The sequence below is a fragment of the Oreochromis niloticus genome, linkage group LG3 (genome assembly GCF_001858045.2).
Source record: "Oreochromis niloticus isolate F11D_XX linkage group LG3, O_niloticus_UMD_NMBU, whole genome shotgun sequence".
NCBI classification, from domain to species: domain Eukaryota; kingdom Metazoa; phylum Chordata; class Actinopteri; order Cichliformes; family Cichlidae; genus Oreochromis; species Oreochromis niloticus.
The window spans coordinates 36,858,158-36,876,626 of record NC_031967.2 but is presented as its reverse complement, the minus strand read 5'-3'; the positions used below and the strand labels follow the sequence as shown (position 1 = coordinate 36,876,626).

The window sequence follows — 18,469 nt, the reverse complement described above, 5'->3', positions numbered from 1 at the left end:
CACTCAAAATGTGGCGACAAATGTGTCCTACTTTTCCGCGAATTTGAGGGTTAGTCGTGTCTGAATTCAGGGGAAGGATGCTTAAAATGCCATATTTGGAGGCAATGACGTCACGGCGACGCGACGAAGGCTGTCCGAATTCAAGTACTCAAAATGTGGCGACAAATGCGTCCTACTTTGCCCTGAATTCTAAGGATGGTCTGATGTATCCTTCATGTCCTACTATATCCCAGGATTCATTGTGGGTCATAGAGGAGATTTGTTTCTGATAACGATGGTGGTTGAAGCAGGAGAGGAAAACACTTTCAAATGTAAGTATATGAAAATCTGGTGAAAATCCCGCTGCTGTACAGAACCTGTGATGTCCAGACGGTGTTCCTCTGGTGTTCTGCTGTGAAAACCTTTGGGCTTAGGGATTAACATAGTTGCCATGGTGTCCTTTCTTCTCTTATTTGTTGTGTGTGATCAGGACAATTCTGGAGAAGCTGGGCCTGCAGGGGAAAGTCACCCCCTTGCAGGCCAGAAGACATGAGATAACTTTAAAGAATACAAAGTACATATGTGTGTTATCAAGAAGATAATTCTTAAGAACACAAGTTAATAAATGTGCAATTACTAAGAGTTGTTGTGGTGTTTTTATTTGCCTGCTGTCATTTTTGATTTCCTCTGCCTTTAGGATTGCAAGTATCCAGGCTCAGGAGAGGGGGTCAGTGGGAAGCCCACTGCTGCTACTTGGCCCTGGTTTGCCCTCATGGATGAGGTGATAGGACAGATGCCTTCCATTAAGCCTCCTGTCCTAATTTCCTCTATCCCTGAGGATAGAACGGAGTGACCAAAACGACAGTGATGACGAAGCGGCTCAGCCACCTACGACAGGGAGAAAGAGGAAAAGAGACAGGGATGATGAGCTGCTAGACCTCATCAGAGGTCACAGACCCAGCCATGACAATATATATATATATATATATATATATATATATACTGTATATGAAGACACATCTTCTTTTTCATTTCTGATCTCAATCTTATAGCCATGAAACATGAAACATAAATGTTCCAGACGCTTCTGGCAAACAAGGGAGTTCAGTTCCTGGACATGAGACAGCAAAGAGAGGCTGAGGAGAGGAGAGCAGGGAGAGGACGGACAGATTGTTTTCACTTCTAGAAAGATTAGTTCCCAAATGAGTTATGTATTGAGAAATTTATTTATTTGAATATATTTGTTACATTGTTATATGTGTTGCATTAGTTTAAAGGTTTTATGTTATTTATTAATTGATTCAAACAAACAGTAATTGTCACTGAACTCAATTTGATTTACAGGCATTTGTAACACGTGTGAACATAACGCTAACTTTGAACAATGTTACTTGGATATTTATTTGATAGCAATAAAGTAAATAACAATAACAATTAAACAAGAATATTTCAAATACACAGTATGTAAAGATGGAAAAACAATATTTTCAGTTGTTCACACAGGATTAACCTGAGTGACCTGTTCCTGGACCGTTTCTTTAACAACTGTAATAGATTACAGGAAGTCTCTGGCAGTGTTGCTGAATCTGCCCGAGCAAGATCAGACGTGGATGAGCTGCTGCAACTGAGACCTGCGGTTTGTCTTTTCTGGTCGGCGAGTGGAGAATCACACAGGGTGGTCTGCAAAGAGAGCTTTAGGATGCTTCCTCCCACTGTCCACTGCATCGTCCATCCACAGGGTTTGCAGGGCTGCCACACCACTAAGATGTTTTCAGAAACATGCAAGCAGGAGATGGTGGATCCTATATTATTAGTATAATACTTGTAACTCTGTAGCAGACAACAGTTTGATAAAGTGCTATGTAAAAAACAAACAAACAAAAGATTAGATTCTATTCATTTCAAAGATATTTAGTTTATATATTTTATATGATACAGTACATGTGTGAGAATGACCGATGTTGTGGCAAAAAATGATCGTCTGCCAAAAACTGATTTCCGGTTTTTGCCCTAAACTGATTGCTCGTATTTAACCTGCTATAAATAACTTGTTGGTCTATAATACGTGAAACATGTGAAATGTGTCCCTCATTAATGATATCAAGTCACCTGCCACCAGCAACATTCCTGTAACAAGGTAGAAGCTGCATTCAGTTTTTGGCAGTGACTTTTATATACCCTTTATTCATCCAGCTAAAAAAAAATCTTATTGACATTAGATATTTATTTTTTAAGAGTAATCTGGCCAAGAGGACAGCAGACAGTGCAACAAATATGTCAATTGTACCTACATTATAACCAGAGTTATAAAGATACGTGAACAACAGGTAATTATTATATATATAAAACCCCTTAGTAAACCATGTTCACCGAAGTCTATTTACCAACATACATAAAGATATTACACATATTACACTCGGAAACATTGGAAATCAGTTTTGGCAGGCGAACACTTTTTTGGCACAATGCCGGCGATATTTCAATTATCCGTGTAATTAGCTAAGTAATTCCTAAATGCGTGTAGATTAAAGGAAATTATTTTACCTGGATATGATTGTCTCTGATGAGCCTAAGGTACAAAACGTGCGGGCGACGACGATAAGGTTTTTCTAGCTCCTTGAGAAATAAAATTGTCCAAACAACAGAGCGACTTTTCTGGGTCCATTTTAAAGTTTTCGCGCTGTGGCGCTAGCGTCCGGAGGCTGTCCACAGCCCATCTGTTATGTTGGATACTCATTGTTTGTTCAATAAAGTTTCTATGGAGAAAAAAAGGGGGCTGTCCACAGCCGCTCACTTCCTGACTACCCGTCCGTCTAAGGACACTACCTTGTGACGTAGGTAGGTAGTGTCCTTATGAGCATCCTTCCCCTGAATTCGGACACAGCCAGTGACTAAATACACATAAGGGATGATCAAGGGAAGTGGCCACACATGGGAGCACAGCTGACACACATAACCTAATGACAGGACAGGGGAAGTGAAACTAAATGCAATGAACAAGGACAGAGGACTCTTTCAAAATAAAACAGGAAACATGATGAGACAGACCAAACAACATGGGCTTGACAACATGAGACGTGGAACACAAAGGGCAAATGAGACTAAGATCCAGGGGAAGGGGAAATGAGGAGATCCGATAAACAGAACTAAGGCTGAACAACTTAGGGGTTTAAGAGAGCTAGATGAGCTTAACCCAAACAATAAATGACAAAACACAAAGACCCAAGTTCTAACTAATAATGCAAAAACAAGAACTTAACATATCCCCATACTAAAAACAGAAATACACAATATATAATAAACTCAAAATGCTGGGTCACAGGCCCAGCCATGACAATATATATATATATATATATATATATATATATATATATATACACATATATACATATATACATATATATGAAGACACATCTTCTTTTTCATTTCTGATCTCAATCTTATAGCCATGAAACATGAAACATAAATGTTCCAGACGCTTCTGGCAAACAAGGGAGTTCAGTTCCTGGATTGTGTATATATTTGCATTATGCAGAGAGACAAACACATTCACTATGTGGTTCTCTGTGCTGCTGCTTCTGCTGCTGACGGTCTGCAGCATCCAAGTAAATAATTATGGCATCGTGATGAACTACTATCCAAGAGGCACGGATCCAGATGGATCTTCTGCAGAATGTGCAGTTTCCTTGTAAAAATGGTTCATGGCCTTTTTAAAAAATGTAATAGAATTTTAATTAAAAGGTCTTCATTTGTAATCTACAAGGGACCCTGTACATTAAGCAGAGTGCTCAGGACTGCATAGACCACATAAACAGTGCCTTTGCTGATGGGGTGATTCTGCTAAGCAAGGTTGATGAGGAGACCAGCGGAGAGTAGTGTCAAACTGAAGGATTCATCAGTAAGCATTTTTCCAGAAATGCCTCATTTTTAATTGCGTTAGTGCACCTTGACACTGTGAAAAATATGCTGGTAAAATACAAAACATAAAATCAAATAAACATCACCTCATTTAATAATAACATTACCAGCATGTAAAATAAAATTTATGTTATATTTGTACATACAGAAAACACATTCATTGCGCATTGCAAAGAGTGAAAACTGAATTTTCCCTTTATTTCCTTTGAAGTTTCTCTGGTCGTAACTGGATATCAAAAATAACATAACAACATTCAAAGCTGTGACTTGGGTTGATCTGAGGATCCGGTCTGACATCGCCAAAGCCAACACATCACCCCAGACCACCATCATACCAGCTCTCAGGTAAGCCTACTCACTGTTTGTGGCTGTTTCTTTGCTGATAACAATAATTAAACATTTTTATTTATGGCATTTGGTACTTACACCAACTTTACTGAAAATGGTGACTGTGTTACATTTAATCCTTCCACTCTACACTCTAAACACCAAAATGAAGAGTCACAGCAAAGTATGTTAGGCTGGTAAAGGACATGTATAAGAAAAGTGCTGCAGTATCAGTGGATGGGTTCAAGGTGGGGGTAGTTTTACATAAGGGCTTTGCTTTTTTTGTTTTTTTGTTTTGCAGTGGCAATGGACAGATAAGATAGGGTTAGTTATATTATAATGTTTTGCAGACAACATTTGGCCTCATTTACTAATAATTGCATAAAAGCATTCTTAACCTGCAAAAAACCCAAAACCAAACCAAAACAAATGTGCATGCATATTTGCTGTCACATCAATGAAATGTGCACACTGGCCTATTCTTTCTTATGACCATGAAACGTTTGTGAATCAGAATTATTCTAGTCAACAGGCTTGTGCATTTTGCATAATATCTCCATACTGCCATACACCTATACTGTATTTCTCAATCTGGAAGCTGGTTCCAAAGGAAAGGTGCCTGACAACAAAAAAGCTCTGCTTCCCATTCTACTTTTCAAGAGCCAAAGTGAATATATTAGGAAAAGTATGTTAAATGTAGAGCTGCCAAGCAAAAAAAAGTGGGGAAGACCAAAGAGGAAAGAGGATGTAATCACATAAAATCTGCAGATGTTTGGTATGACATAGAAGAATGGACAACATATGGTGAGATGGAGGCAGATGAGCTGCTGTGGTGACCCATAAAAATAGCACCTGAAAGAATAAGAAAAAGAAGAGTTGTTGACTTACTGCCTTGTAATGATCTTTGAATAGCTTACATTTACACTTATTTCTGTGATTGCTGTAATAACAGGTCTATTGTATTTAATTATTTCCACAGTGAAACAAAGTATCACTCTGAGCTGCGATGTGTCATTGTGAATGTTGGAAACAGTGAGTAGTGTTTACACAAAATACACTGCTGTCACATAAATAACTGATGCAGTTTATTTGTAATTTCTACTTTGATTCTGGTTACAGAAATACTAGTAACGACACCACAAACCACAATTGTTGACAACACACTAACAACAACACCTGAAGCAACAATTTCTACTAGTACACCAATAACGACTCCAACAGCTACTCCTAAATCAACTACACCAGCCAGTACATCAGTTTGTGAGTATGAATGACAGGGAGTTCATTTTCTTGACAATAATTCGGCTTGCTACAGTGCCGGACAGGACAGGCAGCAAACCTGCCCCCCCAAAAAACAACGAAAAAACAAAAAACGATCAACAGGTATGCAGAGAGCCACCTGGAGCAATCAGCTCCATCCAAGGGCAGATCCCAAGCAGAAGCTGCCCGCTGCTGCAACAAAACAAAACAAAAAAAAAACTAAGGGAAACACACCACAGCCTGGCTGGACCCTGACATAATGTGTCAATTTTACAACACAATTTTTCTAATTATTCTTTTTTATTTTTTTTTATTTTAGATGTTTCAGCATTAACAATAAAGATTTCGTATTTGGTGGATTTGTCTCAAATTGATACAGATGCCTTCTTAAATCAGGCAAGTCTGTTCTTCTCTAATCCTGTCAAAGCATTAGACAATTGCACCTAAACAAGGTTTGAATTACATAAAATATGAAATTATTAATGGAATATAAAAAATCTCTTTCTGAGTTTTGCACTTTGTTATGATTTGTCTTTGCTTTGCTTTGGAGGGGGGGTAATAAAATCACAATCACTTGAGTGGTCAGTTCCAGTACTGTTGCTGGACTAACATCTCTCACGGAAAGAGAAGCAGTGTTTCTGAAGTTAGCAAGAGCTGCATCTTGCAGTTATGAATTTTCCACATATGCACATATGTGGATATTGCTCTGGTATGACTCTTATAAAGGGAAATAATTGCCTAAAATGTTTGTATGACTGCCAACAAGTTGCAAAACTTGCTTTTAAAAAGAACTGACAGCATGATTTAGTCACATTATACAGTAATTGAAGAAATGTGTTATTTTCAACCAGCTAACATAACAGTTAGACAGTTAATGTGCATTAGTATAAAAAAAATATACATTACCGATGTTATATTATCTCACTGATTCTTCCTCCCCCCCTTAGATTAAACAGTTGCTGCTGAAAAAAGGGCTGCCATCAGACATCGTTTTACATCTGATAAGCAGAAATTGACAGATTGGTGAAACTGCAACACCCCCTGCTGTTAAAACATGACTATCTACTATGCTTTGCTTCTGTGTCTGCTTACTTTACTTATACAGTTTAATACAGAAATGTAATACTACACTGTAATGCAGAAAACATGGTACATTGTATGGTATTTTTAATTATTTTTTTAAAGTACACCTTTCGTTAAAGATCTTCAGAAAAAATGTAATGAAATTAGATAAAAAGGTTTCTTTTTGATAGGGATCAAAAACAAAACTTTCTTGAGAGATTGTCAGAATCTGTCTAGAAACATGGCTGCATTTTACTCTGCAGTTCAGTTGAATTAATACTGAAAAAATTCTGGTTTTGATAGACTCTTGATAATGATGTAAAGCATTTTAAGCCAGCTTGTGGTAGTAACACTTCTCATCATTTCACATAAAGATCTAATGTAGCTTTCTGGTATAGAGTTTATGTAGTAGTAGTAATATTCAGTCTGTTTTAGAGTAGCTATTTTAGAATTGTTATAGTTTACTATTTTAAGGGGAGTCTTATGTTATATCTTTCTGGGACAAAGTTTCAATTCATGTGTTCACGAGCATCACTGGATTCAGCGTATGATAACGAGGCTCAGTCAAACAAAGTCTAAACATTTCCATATGAACCTCTGAACCTTTGATAAAGCCATACATTACATTGTACTGTTTTAGGAGGATTCACTTTTCAACTGTAATAATACTAAATGGTTAAGATAAAGAAACTCAGCATTTGCATTCATTACTCTTAAAACATCAAGTTCAATAATAATTTACAGTCTGCATGCAGTCATCATGGGCACAAATGTCATAGTAATTTCAGACTTCTAATCATTTCTTTAAACTGTTCTATGATTGTACAGCATATATCTTAAATGAGTTTAGAATTAGGTGCACAAGCTCGAATCAATTTGTGTGTTTTTCTAATCTACACAAAGTCAAAAGCATACAACCCTAATAAAGCTTGAAGGTGTCAGTTTTGGAGGAGAGTCATCTTTCTTGGTCGGCATCCTCTCAGTCTAATTTCTCAGTAAAACTCAATTCTGATATTTGTATGAAAAGTGGTGCACTGATAATATGTATAACAATAATGCAGCCAGAAGCAGAAATTTGCGTTTCTTTGACACTCTAATCACTGTAGTACAAAATGCGATATGAACCTGTAAAGGTGGAATAAATTATGACTATTCTTGTGCTTTGAACCTTCCAAGTCAACAGTAATGTGGGGAATGGTTTACTGTAATAAATGCAGGGGTTTTTTTTAAGAGAGAGAGAAGTCAAATATGCCGCAATTATGAGATTTCACTATTTATTATAAAAACAATTAGTATTTCAAATTAGTTTTACATGGCACCAATAACCTTTTCTCTGTGGCTCAGAGACAGAAGGCTGCAGCACCCAGGCAGTAAAGACTTTTTTATCGCATGTCACAAAAAATATTTTGACCAACATGCGCACAGCGTCTGCAAATCGGGGCTATACGAAGTCAGTTTCATCTTTACGCAGGACTGTAAACTGTCATCTGTGAGGCGTGAGCGGTGTTTGTTTTTAACATAGTTCACGGTGGAGAACAGCTGCTGACATAATGTGGATCCGAAGATCCATAATTGGCCTACCTGGGGTTGAAAGTCTCGATAAATGCACAGCGTTTCGGCGGGTACACCAGCTTCCGCGAGTGTGACGCTTATTTTGAGCGACGAAAAATAATAATAGAATATAATTTTATTTTTATATTTCAATATCACAATAATCTTCCAATTTAGAACTACAAGTTAAAAAAGAACTAACATAAATAAAATACACTTTAGCTAAATACTTCTAATTTATTTCCCCAAACCACGCAGAGCCGCACTATAAGGACTAAAGAGCCACAGGTTGCTGACCCCTGCACTAGGCTAAGCTAAGCAGTGGGAGATGAGTGTTTTCATTTACACTGAGATGTGGCCTCAGGATAACACCGGAGACTCAGAGATTCAGCTAAATGACCATCCTCCAAACAAACAGGCATACACAGTAAAACACAAAAAAGGACTTTGGATGCAAATTAGTTTGGAGATCTGAATTTCAGGAGTGGGGCCACGTGTAACAGTCTGGTTGAAGCAGACTGCGTGGAGTGTGAATAGTGGACCCAAATGCAGATGAAACAAAACATGGAAACAGACTTAATATTAACTGAAAGTCAGCAGTTTATTGTAGCCTGGTAAACAGCACAGAAACAAAAGGGAATAGTGAAACTTACAATAAACTAAATGGGTGAGCTAAATATAAAAACCCTAGAACAAGAACCTGGAGGCCTGACATGATATCATAAACCTGGAAATATAGCAAGACATGGAAACAAAGCAGACAATCGTACAAGGAATGAGTGGAAACACAAAGACTAAATACACACAGGAGATGATCAGGGGAAGTGGAAACACAGGGGGAAACAGCTAATTAGCATCAACATAGTGGCACCACAGGGGAAGTGAAATTAAACACAATGAACATGGGACACCAGACCTCATCAAAATAAAACAGGAAACATAAAGAGACACAGACATAACAACACAAGCTTGACAACATAAGACATGCACATGTAACACATGAAGGGCAGAGACTTAAACACAGGGGATGAAGACACTAGGGGAAACTAATAAACAATGAACTATAACAGCAACCTAGGTGTTAAGAGATTTTTACATTTACTTACTTTGATAACCTTTATTTTGCTTAAGTATAATTTCTTGTGAGAACATGATGTGCCTGCAACCTACAGATTAAGGAACAGAAGCATGCGTGAGGAAGTTACAAAGTCACACACGCTCAGGCAGAGACAGTTCCAACCTGAAGCTGATATGACAAAAGATACTAGTTCCTCTTGTCTTTTGGATAACGGCCACTCATGCGATAACCATATCTAGAGATGTTTTTCTATTACATATGCTCCACCTAGAGATGCTGTGTAATCTATTCTCTGCTATAAAATAAAGAACGGACTGAGGCTCTGCGCGACTTGCTTGTGTCTTGCCACGCAGTAAGCCTCGCCCATGTACATGCCATAACTTGAGTTTGTGTTTCTTGCTTCTCTAAGGTTTTTTCCTTTGACATATTTCTTGGTCCTTCGAGCCGGATGGGAAATAACAGCTGATTGGCTGTGACTCCTAACCAGAGACCCTCAGTGCATCCTGACGCCGTGAGAAGCCGACCCTGAAGTCTGTCGACAGCCCTCTCTAGGTAGAGGTGAGAGCCCTAGGACGTGAATTCGGGTCTAGGCCAGGGTGATTTAGAACGGTCCATGGCGCTGGGGTGCAGTGAGGAGATCTCCGTCCTAACTACAGATCCTTTGGTGAGGTGAGAAACAAACTCTTTGTTTTAAAAAAAGCGCATAGGTCTTATCCGCCACAAGGATTAATAGCGCATTAGGCTGACCCACTGTACAGGTGCACAAAAGAAAAAGCGCAAAGGTCTTATCCGCCGCAAGAATTAATAGCACATTAGGCTGACCCACTGCACGGGTGCACAAAAGAGAAGCGCATAGGTCTTATCCGCCGCAAGGATTAAATAGCGCATTAGGCTGACCCACTGCACAGGTGCATAAATAGAGTAATCCGCTGTGAGGATTTGAGACGTCTAAAACTTAACTTGGAAAAGTTAAAACTGGCCTGGTCCGCCGCAAGGACCCGCGCGCGTAAAGAAACAAGAGTAAATATATGTGTTTTGTGTATGTCATTTTCTGTCTGTTGGAAGTAAACTAATTTTACAGCACAATACGCTGCTGAGTTGCTTCCAGTTGTTATTGTTATTTTATTTGCTGTAAGACGCTGAAGTACTGGTGACAAAGGAGAAGTAGGTTGGGCTCCGTCCCGTAAAACTGACACCGCTCCGAGAGTAGCACGGAGTAGAAGGGCGTGTCAGCAACCACTCCTGAGTCTCATACCAGAGAAAGCTCTGCAGTTGTGTTGTAACAATGGGTAATCAGCCCACCAAAACTCACTGCTGACGAGCAGTGGTTAGAAAAGAAATGTCCAGGCGCCGGACAAATTAGTGCTTGTAGATGGAGAAAGCCTAATAAAACAAAACGTCCCACTATGCATTCACCCATATCAGGAAGAACATAATAATCCCTCATCAAATAAAAGATTAGAGATCAAAGTTTAAAAAGGGCTGGATACAGACCCAACTGAATACACATAAATACAAGAGGAATGCATAGTGGAATAAACAAAAGGTTAAATTAAATTAGAGCTTATCTCTACTACATTCAAACTAATAATAGGAAGGATAACAACCTGTAAATTGGTACTAACAAATGAGCCAAAATTGGGTAGATAACCACGCCCAGAATGAATAGAATGAATGAAAGCAGATAATTCACACAAAACATATTAAATAAATTAGAGAAATGCACAAGTTATATTAAGGCTGTGTCATTGTTCAGCCAAGGAAAGTGTGTGAAAAAGCAAATGTCTCCAGCTTGGGAAAGTGTGAAGCTGCAGGTCACACAGGCCCATGATGGATACATAATAAAATATAAAATAATAAACTATTGTATATTAGTAGTATAGTAGTATATTGTAATATACTAATAAATATTGTGATATACTACTGCTGTTATAAAAACAAAACAAAACAATGATAACATTAATAATGACATACTATTAATAAGAAGAGGCACCTCAGTCAGTTATGATGTGAGGTGGATAATTGTTAAAAGTAGTCTGATTCAAGCTTAAGGTTTGCTCAAATTCAGTATAATGATATATGAGGTGAAGAAAATAAGGAAAATAACTAAACTAATCAGGTGCATAGAGACACTTGACCTGATTGAAAACCTGTCATCCTAGATGAGACATTGTTGAGATTTAGAGCACTCCTATACTAACAACTAATAAGCCAAACCCTGTATACAACAGCTAAAGCTACAGGTTTGAGAAGCTGAATTAAATATGTGGATACTACCAAGCTAATGAGCAAGTTACACACTTTTTACATTTTATTAATTTTTATTTGTTTTTCAAAGCAGTAGCTGCATGATATTAAAAGCTCACACATGCAGCTGTCTGTGAGCTCAGTTTTCTTTTTTTCCCCTCACACTTCTGCTTTGTTTCTGGCAGCAGCTTTTTCTTTTTTCTTTTTGTGTCCTGACTCATGTGTGTAAAGCGTACATGCCATCGGCAATTTGTTTTTTGTTTTTGTTTGTTAGTTTTGTTGGGTTGAAAAATAAATAAATTTGTGATCATACTTGTGGATCACAGTGGCACATAATGATTAGGCATATGATTTATTAATGGAGATGTAATAACTTTATTCTAAAATTCAAGGAGAACAAACAAGAACAACACCTTCAGTTGTGTCTTGTTGTTGTTCTCTGTGCAGATGCCATTTCAGTAGCAAAATGCTTATGCAACCATTTCATTCCAACATATGGCATCCCCACTCTGATAAGATCAGATAATGGGACACATTTTGTCAATGAGGTAATCAGCAAAGTCTCTGAAGCACTAGGATTCAGCATCAAAATCACTGTGCTTATCACCCGCAGAGTGCAGGATTAGTGGAAAGAACTAACGGCACAATAAAACAAAGACTTAGAAAATGTATGGAAGAAACAGGGAGACCATGGCCTGAGTGTATAGGCCTAGTAAAAATGTGGATGAGACTAACACAGGGTTCTCAGAAACTCACACCTTTTGAAATCATTCATGGCAGACCATTTCCACTGCCAATCACAAGTGAACCTTTAGATAAATCAGTCAGAGAGACCACACTATCAGAATGGATGTCGAAACTACTAGAAAACAAAGATATTGTTTTGAACAATAAACTGCCTTCTGAATCTTCTCCAGTATCTTGCAGGTTGAAGCCAGGTGATTGGGTCCTGATTCGAGTTCTCCAGAGAAAGAATTGGAGCCCGCCCCACTGGGAAGGCCCATACCAAGTGCTTATCACCACACCAACTGCCTGTAAGATAGCAGAGAGACCATCTTGGATTCACCAAAGCCACTGCAAGAAAGTGAGTGACAGCCTAGACTCATAGACTCCAGCACCCCTACCTTCTGGTGATCTACCTGGTGAAGAGAGGGCTGATTGGGTATATCCTGCCCTCTACTTCTCGCCAGTAGTCTACTCACCCGAGGATCTAGGTGTGTTTGGCTGTCATGAAGACACTCGCCGTCCTAGCAGCTGTCCTCCTGCTCCTAGCAGGACTCCTCGCGCTTTTCGAGGACAATAAAGAAGACAAACAACACCACCTGCAGACAAGGTGGACACATGACAACTCACATCTTCGCGACATGACACAAGACCACATTCACCCATGGATGAACAACGCATGGTATCGCTACGTGCATGACAGAACCAAGGGAGAGCCTAACAACACTGCGTGTTAAGTCTGCTCCCACATGCCAAGCACCTCAACGCATCCCACCTTTTATGGGATGACATGAACAAAACACAAGCCAAATGTGCCGCCAGCTTTTCGGGCGTTGGCTATCAGCATAATAAAATCACCATCAATGAGACAAGCTCATCTACCATCCACTCGCTTAACTTCCTTAGTATCTTTCAGGGGCCACCCCAACACGAGATAATCACCATTGAAGACGCTGGACTTGACAATGGAACGTGTGACCAACTTTTCTGGATCAACTTCAACGTGACAAACCGGAACACATCCATTCACTTCCCAGTGTCCTTGGACCAAACCCCAGGGAAGAACTACTCCATGTGCTACCAGCAAAACAACGGTAACAGACCGCTTGGAAACACCACTAACTGTAATCAAACCGCTGGAAGTGGAGAAGGTGCCCCTGTGAACACGACCGGCGCCTCAAATGGCACTTACTGGGTCCAAGGAATGGCCTGGCTATGTGGACAACGTGCTTATTTCATACTACCCCCAGGCTGGACCGGAGTTTGTGCCCCCATCTTCATATCAGACCACACCTTCAGGATGACCGCTGTAAACACCACCCCAACCACACGACGGAAAGGAAGATCAACATCTCCAGGTATCCAACCACACGACCCCGTGTACGGCAGTGATGTGCCCGAGGAATTCAAACTATGGACCACTGGACAGAAGGTCCTCCACTCACTGTTTCCGTGGGTTGGAACCGGAAAAAACATGTTAAGGATTGAAACATTGGATTATCGCTTTGGACTCTTTCTGAACACGTCATGTAAAATCAACGACGAACAAAACCAAGAAATCGACGCTCTGCGCATTGCAGTAATGCAACACAGAGTAGCATTGGATATGATTCTCGCCGAGAAAGGAGGACTATGTGTCCTCTTCGACAACACCTGCTGTACCTACATCCCGGACAATGTGCATTCCTCAAACATGACTGATGCTCTGAATGCCTTAAGGCAACTGAAGGAAGCCCAAAGTCAGGACTATGTGAAAAACACCACTGATTGGTTCACCTGGCTTTTCAACGGATCATGGCTACAAGTACTGAAGAGACTACTCATTGGAGTTGGAGTGTTTTTGATTTTGTTCTGCTTCTTTGCCACATGTATTATCCCATGTCTAAAAGCCATAATCAAATGAATGATTAACACTTCACTTGCAGCATACGTCAGTATTCCACTTGATCTAGAAATTAATGATGAGAGTGAAGATGAAAATGATGAAAATGCCACTGTTTAAAATTATAACGTGAATATAACCATGTTTGGTTAAAATCACATGCACAATGATGAGCTACTTGAAAATGCAGACAGGAAGAAAGTAGACTTTGATGTTTTAAGCATGTTTTATGAAGAAATTAAATCAGCAAAAACAGGAGGGAATGTTAAGAGATTTTTACATTTACTTACTTTGATAACCTTTATTTTGCTTAAGTATAATTTCTTGTGAGAACATGATGTGCCTGCAACCTACAGATTAAGGAACAGAAGCATGCGTGAGGAAGTTACAAAGTCACACACGCTCAGGCAGAGACAGTTCCAACCTGAAGCTGATATGACAAAAGATACTAGTTCCTCTTGTCTTTTGGATAACGGCCACTCATGCGATAACCATATCTAGAGATGTTTTTCTATTACATATGCTCCACCTAGAGATGCTGTGTAATCTATTCTCTGCTATAAAATAAAGAACGGACTGAGGCTCTGCGCGACTTGCTTGTGTCTTGCCACGCAGTAAGCCTCGCCCATGTACATGCCATAACTTGAGTTTGTGTTTCTTGCTTCTCTAAGGTTTTTTCCTTTGACACTAGGCATAATAGAAATGAACTTAGAGAACCTAATGAACTTAAACATAAACCATAAACATCAAAATGTATAAAAACTCAAAATTCTGGGCCAGGACCCAGGATTGTGACACCACGCCTCTTCTAAAAGACAAGCTCATGTATGCTTTTATGAGCCACCAAGCCATTACCTCAAGTCTCAAAATCCTGGCATGCATCACTGTCAGAGCTTCAGTTCAAAGTCGAGCCACGTCAGTGTTAGAGATGGCATGATACCACTTTCTATGTCCGATGCCGATATCATAAATTTGGATATCTGCCAATACCGATATGAATCTGATATACAGTGGCTTGCAAAAGTATGCGGCCCCCTTGAACTTTTCCACATTTTGTCACATTACAGCCACAAACATGAATCAATTTTATTGGAATTCCACGTGAAAGACCAATACAAAGTGGTGTACACGTGAGAAGTGGAACCAAAATACATGATTCTGAACATTTTTTTTACAAATAAATAACTGAAAAGTGGGGTGTGCGCATATATATTACGGATTACTGAATTGGAGACTCAGCTTTGCACCCTTCATTCACCCATAGCTAGCCAGGCCCCTGTAGCTGGTGCAGCCAAAGATAGCGTAGGCCCCGCTAGCTGTTCCCTGGCAGACCCCAAGCAGCTGGGGAAAGAGGGCGGCTGGGTGACGGTGAGGAGGAAGCATAGTCTTAAACAGAAGCCCCAGGTACACCACCAACCTGTTCATGTGTATAACCGTTTTTCCCCACTCGGCGACACACCCGCCGGGGGTCAAACTCTGGTAATTGGTGATTCTGTTCTCAGACGTGAAGCTAGAGACACCAGCAACCATTGTCAATTGTCTTCCAGGGGCCAGAGCAGGCAACATTGAAGGAAATTTGAAATTGCTGGCTAAGGGTAAACGTAAATACAGTAAGATCATAATTCACGTCGGCAGTAATGACACCCGGTTACGCCAATCGGAGGTCACTAAAATCAATATTGAATCGGTGTGTAACTTTGCCAAAACAATGTCGAACTCTGTAGTTTTCTCTGGTCCCCTCCCCAATCAGACCAGGAGTGACATGTTTAGCCGCATGTTCTCCTTAAATTGCTGGCTGTCTGAGTGGTGTCCCAGAAACAATGTGGGCTTCATAGATAATTGGCAAACCTTCTGGAGGAAACCTGGTCTTCTTAGGAGACAGCATCCATCCCACTTTGGATGGAGCAGCTCTCATTTCTAGAAATATGGACAAATTTATTAAACTCCCCAAAATATGACTATCCAGAGTTGGGACCAGGAAGTAGAGTTGCAGTCTTACACACCTCTCTGCAGCTTCTCTCCTCCTGCTACCCCCCCAAAAACCCATCTCCATTGAGACTGTGTCAGCTCCCAAAAAGACAAAAAACAAACTAAAAACCAGCAATAAACAACTTAAACAATCACAAAGAAAGAGCAATACAGTATCCACATCTGAACCAAAGAGTAAAACAGTGAAATGTGGATTATTAAATATTAGGTCTCTCTCCTCCAAGTCTCTGTTAGAACATGACTTAATAATTGATCAACAAATCGATTTACTCTGCCTTACAGAAACCTGGTTGCAGCAGGATGATTCTGTTAGTTTAAATGAATCAACACCCCTGAGTCATTCTAACTACCAGAAATCCCGAAGCACAGGCCGAGGGGGCGGTGTGGCAGCAATTTTTCACACCAGCCTATTAATTAACAAAAGACCAAGGCAGACTTTCAATTCATTTGAAAGCCTGATGCTTAGCCTCGTCCACCCCAGCTGTAAAGCTCAGAAACCAGTCTTACTTGTTATCATATATCGTCCACCTGGGCCTTACACAGAGTTTCTCTCTGATTTCTCAGACTTTTTATCTGATTTAGTGCTCAGCTCAGATAAAATAATTATTGTGGGTGATTTTAACATCCATGTAGATGCTAAAAATGACAGCCTCAACATGGCATTTAATCTGTTATTAGACTCAATTGGCTTCACTCAAAATGTAAAAGAACCCACCCACCACTTCAATCACACTCTTGTCTTAACATCTTGTTAAGACATCTTGTTTTAACATATGGCATAGAAACTGAACATTTAACAGGCGTTTCCTGAAAACCCTCTCCTGTTTGATCATTTCCTGATAACATTTACATTTACAATAATTGATTACACAGCAGTGGAGAGTAGACTTTATCAAAGTAGATGTCTTTCTGAAAGTGCTGTAACTAAGTTTAAGAATATAATCCACCCACTGTTATCATCTTCAATGCCCTGTACCAACATAGAGCAGAGCAGCTATCTGAACGCTACTCCAACAGAGGTCGATTATCTTGTTAATAATTTTACCTCCTCACTACGTATGACTCTGGATACTGTAGCTCCTGTGAAAACTAAGGCCTCAAATCCGAAGTACCTGACTCCGTGGTATAATTCTCAAACACGTAGCCTAAAGCAGATGACTCGTAAGCTGGAGAGGAAATGGCGTGTCACAAATTTAGAGTAGTTTGCTGCTTTATAAGAAAGCCCTCCGCAAAGCCAGAACATCTTACTATTCGTCACTGATTGAAGAAAATAAGAACAACCCCAGGTTTCTCTTCAGCACTGTAGCCAGGCTGACAAAAAGTCAGAGCTCTATTCAGCCAACCATCTGTGACCCGTGGTAGGTACCTATTTAAAATAGGACAGAGCCGTAGGCGCACAGTCAGTTAAAAAGAATTTAATTTTTAATACAAAATAAAAGTAACAATGTAACAGCGGCACTTAACAATTAAAAACTTTACCTTGTTTAATAAAAACGATAAAACTGTACGATTGCCCGTGAGACAGGACAAGCGCTGCGGGGAACCGTGTAAGAACAAATCAACACAACACACAGGTTAAAAAGGGACGGCAACTGACACACGACCCCAGATGGGCAAAACACTATAGAGAAAAACAAAAGCTTCAGTGCCGTCTTCACTCAGGCCCACCGCTGTGCATGCAGAAGCGGTGAGGAAAAAAAAGGATTTGTTTTCCCTGCAGCGCCTTCACCGTTCGCGACTACACCAGTTTAAAACAAATTAAAACACACTGATGTGTCGGGTCCTTTGCCCGCAACCAGAAATCCACCTGGCAAAGCAGCAGCTCGGTACTCTGTGAATAAAAGGCAGGAGATCACTTATGCTGGACAATAAAACACAGGAATATTCCTCAACTTAATTGTTTTGTTACCTGTCCACAAGTTCGTGTCACACCCTAATAACTGTGGGTCAGTGGCGATGAAGTCCACTATACCGTTCTCACGGGAGCAATGTTTCCCACCTACAAGGGTGCACATAACTATAAACCTCTGCCAACAGCCAGAGCTCAAGTGGTACATTTTTGTGTAACCTACCGTTCTAACAGAAGTTTAGGAGAGAACCCATATCAGACTTTCATAGAAAGATGTTACAAACACCAACTTGCCCAACTTGGACTGAGCACTTGCAGCTTCAGGTTTGCAAAGAAAATGCCCAATTGCCCACACCTGCGCTTATCAAAGGAGCAAAGACCAGCTCCGCCCACCAGGGGCGGTTCCCAGACTCAGGTCTCACCTGTCACACATCCTTTTAAAGTTAACTAGTAATGACTTCATAAACTTCTTCACAAAGAATATTTTAATCATTAAAGAAAGAAATTATCAAATAAACATTCCCCAGATGTAATATTATCTACAGCTACTTTTAGTACCATTGATGTTAAGTTAGACTCTTTTTCTCCAATTGATCTTTCTCAG

The 18,469-nt window shown here is 39.9% G+C and overlaps 1 long non-coding RNA gene across 1 annotated transcript; it reads right to left on the bottom strand.

Annotated features, from left to right (window-relative positions):
- Window positions 1–17,308: 17,308 nt before the first annotated feature.
- LOC109196855 (uncharacterized) lies at window positions 17,309–18,183 on the bottom strand. Its single transcript, XR_002058188.2, has 3 exons — window positions 18,089–18,183; window positions 17,926–18,015; window positions 17,309–17,847 (listed from the first exon to the last, which is right to left on the bottom strand). It is a non-coding gene; the product is annotated as an uncharacterized LOC109196855 (long non-coding RNA).
- Window positions 18,184–18,469: the final 286 nt, after the last annotated feature.